Source organism: Pongo pygmaeus, chromosome X (genome assembly GCF_028885625.2).
Source record: "Pongo pygmaeus isolate AG05252 chromosome X, NHGRI_mPonPyg2-v2.0_pri, whole genome shotgun sequence".
In the NCBI taxonomy this organism is placed as follows: domain Eukaryota; kingdom Metazoa; phylum Chordata; class Mammalia; order Primates; family Hominidae; genus Pongo; species Pongo pygmaeus.
In genome coordinates this window covers 55254236-55267346 of record NC_072396.2, presented here as the reverse complement: position 1 = coordinate 55267346, position 13111 = coordinate 55254236, and the positions used below count along the sequence as shown (strand labels likewise).

The window sequence follows — 13111 nt, the reverse complement described above, 5'->3', positions numbered from 1 at the left end:
TGTGGTAAATCCAGACAATGGAATATTATTTAGCACTAAAAAGAGGTAATCTTTGAAGTCATGAAAAGATATGGAGGAACCTTCAATAGATATTGCTAAGTGAAGGAAACCAATCTGAAAAGACTACCTACTATATGATTCCAACCATATGACATTCTGTAAAAAGCAAAACTATAGGAACTAAAAGATCAGTGGTTGCCGAGAGTCCAGGGGAGAGAGATGAATGGGTGAAGCACGGGAATTTTTGGAACGGTAAAATTATTCTGTATGATACTTAATGCTGGCTACATGACATTATATGTTTGCTCAAACCCATAGAATGTACAATACAAATAGTGAACTCTAATGTAAACAACGGACTTCAGTTAATTAAAGTAAGTAAGCTAAAAATTGGAAGCTCATCAAAAACCTCTGCACATGAATTATTTTTGAAAAGAGGTAAAGGAAGCATCAGCAATCTGCCTTTTATCAATGGTTTGTGATGAGGAGTAGTTTAGGAAAAAAGTTTGTATAAACAGAATGGATTCCCTATAAGGGCTTGAAACTAAAATCATTCCACTGATACAAAATGTTCTCTGTCTCCACACATTTAAACTCTTTATTTAATGCTTTTCCAGTACAAGATGTAAAGATGGAATTTAATGGCTTGGAGGTAATAGTAAATGTCATAAGAGTAGAAAAACTTGCATATGCAGGGAGGCGCTATGAAAAAATATATAAATTACCTTGGGCAGTATGGCCATTTTCACGATATTGATTCTTCCTACCCATGAGCATGGAATATTCTTCCATTTGTCTGTATCCTCTTTTATTTCATTGAGCAGTGGTTTGTAGTTCTCCTTGAAGAGGTCCTTCATGTCCCTCGTAAGTTGGATTCCTAGGTATTTTATTCTCTTTGAAGCAATTGTGAGTGGGAGTTCACTCATGATTTGGCTCTCTGTTTGTCTGTTATTGGTGTATAAGAATACTTGTGAATTTTGCACATTGATTTTATATCCTGAGACTTTGCTGAAGTTGCCTATCAGCTTAAGGAGATTTTGGGCTGAGACAATGGGGTTTTCTAGATATACAATCATGTCATCTGACAAATGGGATCTAATTAAACTAAAGAGCTTCTGCACAGCAAAAGAAACTACCATCAGAGTGAACAGGCAACCTACAGAATGGGAGAAAATTTTTGCAATCTATTCATCTGACAAAGGGCTAATATCCAGAATCTACAAAGAACTCAAATAAATTTACAAGAAAAAAACAAACAATCCCATCAAAAAGTGGGCAAAGGATATGAACAGACACTTCTCAAAAGAAGACATTTATGCAGCCAAAAGACACATGAAAAAATGCTCATCATCACTGGCCATCAGAGAAATGCAAATAAAAACCACAATGAGATACCATCTCACACCAGTTAGAATGGCGATCATTAAAAAGTCAGGAAACAACAGGTGCTGGAGAGGATGTGGAGAAATAGGAACACTTTTACACTGTTGGTGGCACTGTAAACTAGTTCAACCCTTGTGGAAGTCAGTGTGGTGATTCCTCAGGGATCTAGAACTAGAAATACCATTTGACCCAGCCATCCCATTACTGGGCATATACCCAAAGGATTATAAATCATGCTGCTATAAAGACACATGCACATGTATGTTTATTGTGGCACTATTCACAATAGCAAAGACTTGGAACCAATCCAAATGTCCAACAATGATAGACTGGATTAAGAAAATGTGACACATATACACCATGGAATACTATGCAGCCAAAAAAATGATGAGTTCATGTCCTTTGTAGGGACATGGATGAAGCTGGAAACCATCATTCTCAGCAAACTATTGCAAGGACAGAAAACCAAACACCGCATGTTCTCACTCATAGGTGAGAATTGAACAATGAGAACACATGGACGCAGGAAGGGGAACATCACACACTGGGGACAGTCATGGGGTGGGGGGAGGGGGGAGGGATAGCATTAGGAGATATACCTAATGTTAAATGATGAGTTAATGGGTGCAGCACACCAATATGGCACATGTATACATACGTAACAAACCTGCACGTTGTGCACATGTACCCTAAAATTTAAAGTATAATAAAAAAAAAGTTGGAGATAAACAGAAAAAAAAATCAAACACTGACATTCCCCATATTAACAAACTGAGAAAAATCACATAATCACATGATTATACTAACAAATACTGTAAAAGCATTTGATAAAATCAAACACTCATTTCTGTTTTTTAAAAACTCACAGAAAAATAAGAATAGAAAGAAATTTTCTCAACCTGATAAAGGACATCTTCGAAAAATCCACAGCCAACATCAGGACCAAAACAGGGATGTTTACTTTCACTATTTCCAACATCGTACTGAAGGTGGTAGCAAGTGCAATCAGGCAAGAAAAAGATCCAGATTAAAAAGAAAGAATGTAAAATGTATTTCTTAGCAAATGATGCAATCATCTACACAGAAAATTCGATGCACTTTATAAAAGAGCAACTAAAACTAAGATGTGAGTTTAGTGAAGCTGCAAAATACCAGGTTAATATTGAAAAAATGTTCTTCAGAGGGGCCAAAATGCCAATTGGAAGCAGCTGCAGTCTGCAGCACTCATGAAGAGGAATGAAAGGAGTGAATGATTCCGTTGAATTTTAAAGTAGATTTTTCTAATTCTGTGAAGAATGTCAATGGTAGTTTGATGGAAATAGCATTGAATATATAAATTACTTTGGGCAGTATGGCCATTTTCATGATATTGATTCTTCCTATCCATGAGAATGGAATGCTGTTCCATTTGTTTGTGTCCTCTTTTATTTCCTTGAGCAGTGGTTTGTAGTTTTCCTTGAAGAGATCCTTCATGTCCCTAGTTAGCTGTATTCCTAAGTATTTTATTCTCTTCATAGCAATTGTGAATGGAAGTTCACTCATGATTTGGCTCTCTGCTTGTCTATTATTGGTGTATAGAAATGCTTGTGATTTCTGCACATTGATTTTGTATCCTGAGACTTTGCTGAAGTTGCTTGTCAGTTTAAGGATTTGACTTCCTCTCTTCCTATTTGAATACAATTTATTTATTTCTCTTACCCGATTGCCCTGGCCAGAACTTCCAATACTATGCTGAGTAGGAGTGGTGAGAGAGGGCATCCTTGTCTTGTGCCAGTTTTCAAAGGAAATGCTCTCAGCTATTGATTATTCAGTATTGGCTGTGGGTTTATCACAAATAGCTCTTATTGTTTTGAGATATGTTCCATCAATACTTAGTTTATTGAGAGTTTTTAACATGAAGGGATGTTGAATTTTACAAAAGGCCTTTTCTTCATCTATTGAGATAATTGTGTGGTTTTTGTCATTGGTTCTGTTTATATGGTGAATTATGTTTATTGATTTGCACATGCTGAAGCAGCCTTGCATCCCAGGATGAAGCTGACTTGATCGTGGTGGATAAGCTTTTTGATGTGCTGCTGGATTCAGTTTGCCAGTATTTTATTGAGGATTTTTGCATTGAGGTTAATCAGGGATATTGGCCTGAAGATTTCATTTTTGTTGTGTCTCTGCCAGGTTTTGGTGTCAGGATGATATTGGCCTCTTAAAATGAGTTAGGGAGAAGTCACTCCTTTTCAATTGTTTGGAAAGATTTCAGAAGGAATGGTACCAGCTCCTCCTTGTACCTCTGGTACAATTCAGCTGTGAATCCATCTGGTCCTGGGCTTTTTTTGGTTGGTAGGCTATTTATTACTGCCTCAATTTCAGAACTTGTTATTGGTCTGTTCAGGGATTCGACTTCATGGTTTACTCTTGGGAGGGTGTATGTGTTGAAGAATTTATCCATTTCTTCTAGATTTTCTAGTTTATTTGCATAGAGGTGTTTATAGTATTGTCTGATGGTAGTTTGTATTTCTGTGGGGTCAGTGGTGGTATCCCTTTTATCACTTTTTGTTGCATCTATTTGATTCTTCACTCTTTTCTCCTTTGTTAGTCTAGCTAGTGGTCTATTTTATCAATTTTTTCAAAAAAACAACTCCTGGATTCATTGATTTTTTTAAGAGTCTTTCGTGTTCTATCTCCTTCAGTTCGTCTCTGATCTTAGTTATTTCTTGTCTCCTGCTAGCTTTTGGATTTGTTTCCTCTTGCTTCTCTAGTTATTTTAATTGTGATGCCAGGATATCAATTTGAGGTCTTTCTAGCTTTCCAATGTGGGCATTTGGTGCTATGAATTTCTCTCTTAACACTGCTTTAGCTGCATCCCAGAGATTCTGGTATGTTGTGTCTTTGTTCTCATTGGTTTCAAATAACTTCTTGATTTCTGCCTTAATTTCATTATTTACCCAGGAGTCACTCAGGAACAGGTTGTTCAATTTTCATGTAGTTGTGTGGTTTTGAGTGAGTGTCCTAATCTTGAGTTCTCATTTAATTGCACTGTGGTCTAAGAGATTGTTTGTTATGAGCTCCATTCTTTTGCATTTGCTGAGGAGTGTTTTACTTCCAATTATGTGGTTGATTTTAGAGTAAGTGCCATGTGGTGCTGAGAATAATATATACTCTGTTTTGAGGTGGAGAGTTCTGTAGATATCTATTAGGTCCACTTGAGCTAGAGCTGAGTTCAAGTCCTGAATATCCTTGTTAACTTTTCTGTCTCATTGATCTGTCTAATATTGGCAGTGTCATGTTAAAATCTTCCACTATTATTGTGTGGGAGTCTAGGTCTCTTTGTAGGTCTCTAAGAACTTTATGAATCTGGGTGCTCCTGTATTGGGTGCATATATATTTAGGATAGTTAGCTCTTCTTGTTGCATTGATCCCTTTACCATTATGAAATACCTTTCTTTGTCTTTTTTTTTTAATATTTGTTGGTTTAAAGTCTGTTTTGTCAGAGACTAGGATTGCAACCCCTGATTTTTCTGCTTTCCATTTGCTTGGTAAATTTTTCTCCATCCCTTTATTTTGAGCCTATGTGCATCTTTGCAAGTTAGATGGGTCTCTTGAATACAGCCTGTATAGCCAAGACAATCCTAAGCAAAATTCACAAAGCTGGAGGCATCACGCTACCTGACTTCAAATTATACTACAAGGCTACAGCAACCAAAACAGCATGGTACTGGTACCAAAACAGACATACAGAACAATGGAACAGAACAGAGACCTCAGAAATAACACCACACATCTATAACAATCGACAAACCTGACAAAAACAAGCAATGGCAGAAGAATTCCCTATTTAATAAATGGTGCTGGAGTAACTGGCTAGCCATATGCAGAAAACTGAAACTGGACCTCTTCCTTACACCTTAAACAAAAATTAACTCAAGATGGATTAAAAGCTTAAATGTAAAACCCAAAACCCTAGAAAACTTAGGCAAAGATTTTATGATGAAACCACCAAGAGCAATTACAACAAAAACTAAGATTTACAAATGGGATCTAATTAAACTAAAGAGCTTCTGCACAGCAAAAGAAACTATCATCAGAGCAAACAGGCAACCTATGGAATGGAGAAAATTTTTGCAATCTACCCATCTGACAAATGTCTACTATCCGGAATTTACAAAGAACTTAAACAAATGTATAAGAAAAAAACAAACAATCCCGTTAAAAAGTGGGCAAAGGACATGAACAGACACTTTTCAAAAGAAGACATACATGCAGGCCAACAAACATATGAAAAACAGCTCAATATCACTGATCATTAGAGAAATGCAAATCAAAACCACAATGAGATACCATTTCATGCCAGTCAGAACAGAGATTATTAAAAAGTCAAGAAACAACAGATGCTGGCAAGGCTGTGGATAAATAGGAATGCTTTTACACTGTTGGTGGGAATGCAAATTATTTCAACCATTGTGGAAGACAGTGTGGTGATTCCTCAAAGATCTAGAACCAGAAATACCACTTGACCCAGCAATCCCATTACTGGGTATATACCCAAAAGAATATAAATCATTCTATTATAAAGATACATGCACAAGTATGTTTATTGCAGCACTATTTACAATAGCAAAGACATGGAACCAACCCAAATGCCCATCAATGATAGATAAAGAAAGTAAAGTAGCTCAGGAATGGAAAACCAAATATCGTATGTTCTCACTCATAAGTGAGAGCTAAACTATGAGGATGCAAAGGCATAAGAATGATACAATGGACTTTGGGAACTCAAGGGAAAGGGTGAGAGAGGGACGAGGGATAAAAGACTACAAATTGGGTTCAGTGTATACTGCTCAGTGATGGGTGCACCAAAATCTCACAAATCACCATTAAATAACTTACTCAGGTAACCAAATATCACCTGTTCCCCCAAAACCTATGGAAATTTAAAAAAATATATTTTTAAGAGACCCTTAGGAATTTCGTTCCAAGGATGAAGTGTTGAGGATAAGGGGGAAATGAACTGGCCTTTTACAAGGAAACTCTCGAGGAAAAGTGGAAGAAATCTCTGACATTTGTTGATGATATAGGGCCCACAAAGCAAGGAGAACTACATATATTAAAAAAAAAAACTACAGAAAACTCTAAGGGGAAGTGATGAGGATAAACAATAAATGATGTTCCAGCTCTTCTGACCCTTCTTTAAAGAAGCAGCTAGGTTCTTAAACTGTGACTATTTCTGAGTGCTAGAACTCATTATAAACATTATTTTATTGAGAGTAACTCTGTTTTTAAAGTGTGTGTTCTTAATTTTTATCTGCTTGCTAGCAAGTATCTAGATCTTCTAAGTATAAGAGTAAATATAAGAGGTTCTGACATTGAGTTTGTGCCATGTACAAAAGCAATTGAAACTAATTAATTGGGTTAAAAAAATAGTGTTCACATGGACACAGGAAGGGGAACATCACACTCTGGGGACTGTTGTGGGGTGGGGGGAGGGGGGAGGGATAGCACTGGGAGATATACCTAATGCTAGATGACGAGTTGGTGGGTGCAGCGCACCAGCATGGCACATGTATACATATGTAACTTACCTGCACATTGCGCACATGTACCATAAAACCTAAAGTTTAATAATAATAAATAATAATAAAAGAAAAAAAAATAAATAAATAAATAAAAATAAAAAATAAAAAGCATAATGTGTCCCTTAAACAAAAAAAAAAAAAAAAAATAGTGTTCATAGGCTTCAAAGTATCTACATTAATCCTTTGCTTGGAAAGGCATCTCTTAAGCAAACAATTAATAATATTTAACTGAGAACACAACATTTTCATTCTTTTTTAATTTAACTTTTAAGTTCAAGGGTACATGTGCAGGTTTTTTATATAGGTAAACGTGTCATGGAGGTGTGTTTTACAGATTATTTCATCACCCAGGTATTAAGCCTAGTACCCATTAGTTATTTTTCCTTATCCTTTTCCTCCTTCCACCCTCCCTCCTCCAATAGGCCCCAGTGTGTGTTGTTCCCCATTATGTGTTCATGTTTTCTCATCATTTAGCTCCCATTTATAAGTGAGACCATGTGGTATTTGGTTTTCTGTTCCTGTGTTAGTTTGCTAAGGATAATGGCCTCCAGTTCTATCCATGTTCCCACAAAGGACAAAATCTTGTTCTTTTTATGGCTGCATAGTATTCCATGGTGTATATGTACCACATTTTCTTTATCCAGTCTATCATTGATAGCCATTTAGGTTGATTCCTTACCCAGCAATGGGATTGCAGGTCGAATGGTATTTCTGTTTTTAGATCTTTGAGGAATGGCCACACTGTCTTCCACAATGGTTGAAGACAGTGTATAAGCATTCTTTTTTCTCTGCAACCTCACCAGCATGTTATTTTTTGACTTTTTGATAATAGCCATTCTGACTTGTATGAGACAGTATCTCATTGTGGTTTTGATTTGCATTTCTCTAATGATCAGTGATGTTAAGCTTTTTTTTCATATGATTGCTGGCCACATGCATATCTTCCTTTTAAAAGTGTCTTTTCATGTCCTTTGCCCACTTTTTAATTGGGTTGTTTGAGGTTTTTACCTTGTACATTTGTTTAAGTTCCTTATGGATGCTGAATATTAGACCTTTCTCAGATGCACAGCTTGCAAAATTTTTCTCCCATTCTGTAAGTTATCTGTTCACTATGTTAATAGTTTCTTTTGCTGTGCAGAAGCTCTTTAGTTTAATTAGATCCCATTTGTCCATTTTTGCTTTTGTTGCAGTTGCTTTTGGTGTCTTTGTCATGAAATCTTTGCTTGTTCCTATTCCAGAATTGTATTGCCTAGGTTGCCTTCCAGGGTTTTTATAATTTCGGGTTTTACATTTAAGTTTTTAATCTATCTTGAGTTAATTTTTGTATATGGTGTAAGGAAGGGGTCTATTTTCAATCTTCTACATGTGGCTAGCCAGTTATCCCAGCATCATTTATTGAATAGGGAGTCTTTTCCCCATTGCTTGTTTTTGTCAGCTTTGTCAAAGATCCAATAGTTGTAGGTGTGTGGTCTTATTTCTGGGTTCTTTATTCTGTTCCATTTGACTTTGTGCCTGTTTATGTACTAGTACCATGCTGTTTTGGTTACCATAGCTCTGTAATATAGTCTGAAGTCAGATAGCGTGATGCCTCCAGCTTTGTTCTTTTGCTTAGGATTGCTTTGCGATTCGGGCTCCTTTTTGGTTCCTTATGAATTTTAAAATAGTTTCTTCTATTTCTGGAATGAATGTCATTGGTAGTTTAATAGAAACAGTGTTGAATCTATGAATTGCTTTGGGCAGTACAGCCACTGTAATGATATTGATTCTTCCTATCCATAACCATGGAATGTTTTTCCATTTGTTTGTATCACTGATTTCTCTGAGCAGTGTTTTGTAGTTCTGCTTGTAGAGATCTTTCACCTCCTTGATTATCTGTATTCATAGGTATTTTACTTTGTGTGTGGTAATTGTGAATGGGACTGTGTTCCTGATTTGGCTTTCAGCTTGAATGTTGTTGTATAGGAGTGCTAGTGATTTTTGCACATTGATTTTGTATCCTGATAATTTGCTGAAGTTGTTTATCAGCTTAAGGATCCTTTGGGCTGAGACTATGGGGTTTTCTAGATATAGAATCATATCATCTACAAACAGGGATAGTTTGACTTCCTCTCTTCCTATTTGGATGCCCTTTATTTATTTCTCATTCCTAACATTATTTCAGAAACTGTTTTTTGAAACTTCTTTTTGAAATATGTGTGCTTAACCTAGAAGGGTTCTATGCATGGCAAGTTACAAAGTTATAAGCACTACCAGTTCTGCTATGACCCATAAATATCTAAGTTATTGAAGTTGAATAATTGTGTGACAATTAAACTAAAGTGTTACCAGAAATAAGGTTGTGAAATTTTGTATTTTAGTATACTTCTTTTTTTTTTCAGAGAAAGATTTGGCCATACTGGGATGGGAGCTAGTAGTGTGTCAATAAGTTGTGTAATTTTCATATTTGGGGCATTGATTTTTCTTTTGAAGAAAGATATGACCTTGCTGGACTGAAACTCATAATACTTCAATAGCAGATAAAAGAGAAAGATCCATAAGTGACAACATGCTCAGAGATGGGGTTTTTAACAGTTCTTTTCCAAGGCTAGGGTTCTGAGTTTTTTCCTCTCATCTGAGCCCATTTTAAATCTTCACTAGAAGTCACCACTTCTGTGCTGAGAATAGGGCTACACAGTTCCCATATCTTTGGTAAATTCCTATATTAAGTGATTCTTAAAGATTTACATTTATACATAGACAACTGGAAATTTTCGTGCTAAAAACCTTTTCTTTAGACAAAACTAATAAAGTATGAAAAAAAACCTTGTTAGGTGCATAAATCTTTTGGGGTTGGCTTTAATTCTTCAAAAGTAACTATAGGTTTTATCCCTATGGTAAACAAATAATAATTTCTACATCGATCCCCAATGCAAAGTTGGGGATACGGTTCTAGAATATTTAGCAAAAATATGGATATTTGCACCAAATCTGGAATTGCTGAGGTTCTCTATAACTGTAATTTTATCGATTTTCCATTTGCTTTCATGTGGAAAAAAATGCCAGCCTCAGTATATGCCAAATATGACTGAAGCTTATTTGAAATGGTATCAAGAGTTACCTAGGCATATTAAGAATGTAAAATTGTAACTATAATGTGGATAATTCAATTGTGCTTTTGTCTTTTTTGAATTGGTCTTCATGAAGCACACCCAGTGTTGTGAAAATTATAGGACCTTATTGAAATTGAGCCACATGAGGTCAGTAAGTAGATTTTAAAATTATTATTTGGCACATTTTCATCACAATTTTGTAATTGTACATCACTCTTTTATTATACTGATCTGGAAAAAAAATTTAGTATATTTATGCCCAAAATGAGTACTGGGCCCATGTGGCAGGGCCAAGCAACTAGAACATGATTCAGAAATCAGGCAATGAAAAGGCATAAGAATGACATAATGTACTTTGGGGACTCAGAGGGGAAGACTACATATATAGGGTACAGTGTACACTGCTCGGGTAACAGGTGTACTAAAGTCTCAGAAATCACCACTAAAGAACTTATCCATGTAACCAAAAAACACCTGTATCCCAAAAACAATTGAAATAAAAAAGAAAGAAAGAAAAGAAATCAGGCCATGAAAAAAACACGGGAACATGATCAAGACGCATTTCACTGCCTCAAAACAAGGTGGTGGGGGGTGTATTAATCTGTTCTCAAATTTCTATAAAGAACTACCTGAGACTGGGTAATTTATAAAGAAAAGAGGTTTAATTGACTCATGGTTCTGCAGGCTGTACAGGAAGCATGGCTGGGAAGGCCTCTGGAAACTTACAATCATGGCCGAAGGTGAAGGTGGAAGTAGGCACATCTTACACGGCTGGAGGAGGAGGAAGAGGGAAAAGGGGAAAGTGCCATACACTTTCAAACAACCAGTTCTTGTGAGAACTCACTCACTATCATGAGAACAGCAAGGGGGAAATCTGCCCCCATGATTTAATTACCTCCCACCAGGCCCCTTCTACAACATTGGGATTTACAATTCCACATGAGATTTGGGCAGGAACACAAATTCAAACCATATCGGGGGGAATTCTAAAATACACAGCAGGATGCACTGCTATCCCTTACAAGTCAAGGAGATTATCTGATATTGGTGTGAGGAAGGGCTTATTTTCTGATAACCACATGTGGGACTATTTCAACCACCACTAGAAACCCCAGGAGGGTTTTTGTTTCATATTATTTCTATACTTTTTTTGTAAAAGTAAATGCAACAGAAATTTAATTCAGGATTGATCTCAATCTTCAAGTGGAGCCAGCTCCTCTGGGGACAGGAAGGAAACAGGGTTTTTTTGTTTGGTTTGGGGACTTTTTTATTTTACATCACCATGCAGGTTCCGTTCATCTTCCACTGGAATGACTAGAGTACCCCAGTAAGTGGCCTGACTACAGAAGAACACAAGATTGCCTCCTGAGGGCAAAAAGGCTCTCTTGCTTCTCCTTATTGGCCATGGCTTAGCATGGTTTATTCCTATCCCTTACTAAAGCAGGTCCTTTGCACACAAAGCCCTGGTAAAAACCCAGGTCACTACCTCTCAGCCCTCTTGGATAAGGGGAGCTTTCCCTGGGCTTGGACTGAGCCCCATGCCCCAGAGGTGCTATCCTGACTGGATTGTATGAAGAGAGTGGGTGCAGGAGACGAATGGCTGAAATGAAAATGGGAGCCATCAGTCCCCATCTGCATCTACAACTTCAGATGCCTACAGATGTGGTCAATATGACATGTACAGGAAGGAGGGGCAGAAGAAGGGATGGGCAGGGAGAGTGTTTCTGAGGACAGTAGTCTGCCTGATGGTCTTCACTTCTTGGCCTTTCCCTGAGCAGCCACAGCTTCCATGGCTTTACACATAGTCTCTTCATCCCCTAAGAACTGCATGGACTTGATGGGGTTCAAGTCCTCGGCCAATTCATAGGCAATGGGAATACCAGTAAGCAGGTTCAGCTCCATGATAGCCACTTCAGAGAGACCCTCCAGATGCTTGATAATGCCTGTAAGGCTGTTGTCATGGGCTTCAATCAATATCCAATTCCTCTTCTTTATCTGGGGAACTATATCTTCATTCCAAAAGGCCAGAGCTCTGGCAATAGTATCCTTCAGACTGTCACAAGAGGGTAGTTGATCTTCAGTGAGGTCTGTATACCTGCAATCCTTACTAATACTGTTATAGAAGGGGTGGTAGGGCTCCATCGGAGGTGGCGAGACATCATAAGAGCACATCCACATCTTTACCTAGGCCTCACCATTCTTGGCAGCAGTTTCTGCTTTATGGAGTCTGGTCAGATCCCCATAGTGCCATTCATTGAGGTGCCAAGTCCTCACTACAGGCCACTACATTGGGTCAATAGCATGCACAGTGTCCAGAGAGTCCAGATTGCTCTCTTCTGCGCTGATGGGAAGCATATGTCAAACTCATAGCCAGCATCTGGCAGCACCTGCCCACTGTGATTCACCTCCTCATGGTCTGCTGGGTGCTCTTGCTCTGGAACCTGGAGTGGCTGTGGCAGCGGGCTCACAATTCTTGATAATGTATTTTCTGGGATTTTTTTTTTTTTTTTTACTGTCTTAGATGGCTTTAAACTAGGACAACCTTGAAGTCATTCAAGCCAACAAAGAAGTCAAGGTCCTATGAAAAATTGAAGTTCAGTGCTCAAACTGCCTATAACAAATAAATGAGCAGCAGCATCAGTGAAGAAAAATATGAAAAAAAAAAAACAAGTTGAAGTAGTGAGGCTCAAAGGAAAAAAGCCAAGACTGTTTTGGCATGTGGGAAAGAAAAGCTGGAGGAAGGTTTTAGTTAAAAACCTCACAAGCCAGTGTTTGCTTAGCTGTCCTTCCCATTAACTTCCATTAAGTGCATGGGGACTCTATTTTGATGCTGGGTGCCCTATGCCCTCAGAATTCTCTGAGACTCCATGGGCAGGAGGTTAAAATTTCTTTCCACAGCCAGTTCTGTGTTCAGATGGTGTGGTCATAAAGGATTATCTAAACTCATATGCTTTGAAACCTATTTTGTCAAGGAGCAGAAAAGAAATAGATATTTCTCAAGCTCAGAACAGTATTATAATTTAAATACATGGTTTGGTATGACAATATGCAACATAATATATTTGAGTTAGT

At 37.5% G+C, this 13111-nt stretch overlaps 1 pseudogene; it reads right to left on the bottom strand.

Moving 5' to 3' along the window:
• Positions 1–11791: 11791 nt before the first annotated feature.
• LOC129024413 (phosphoglycerate mutase 1-like) lies at positions 11792–12459 on the bottom strand (annotated as a pseudogene).
• Positions 12460–13111: the final 652 nt, after the last annotated feature.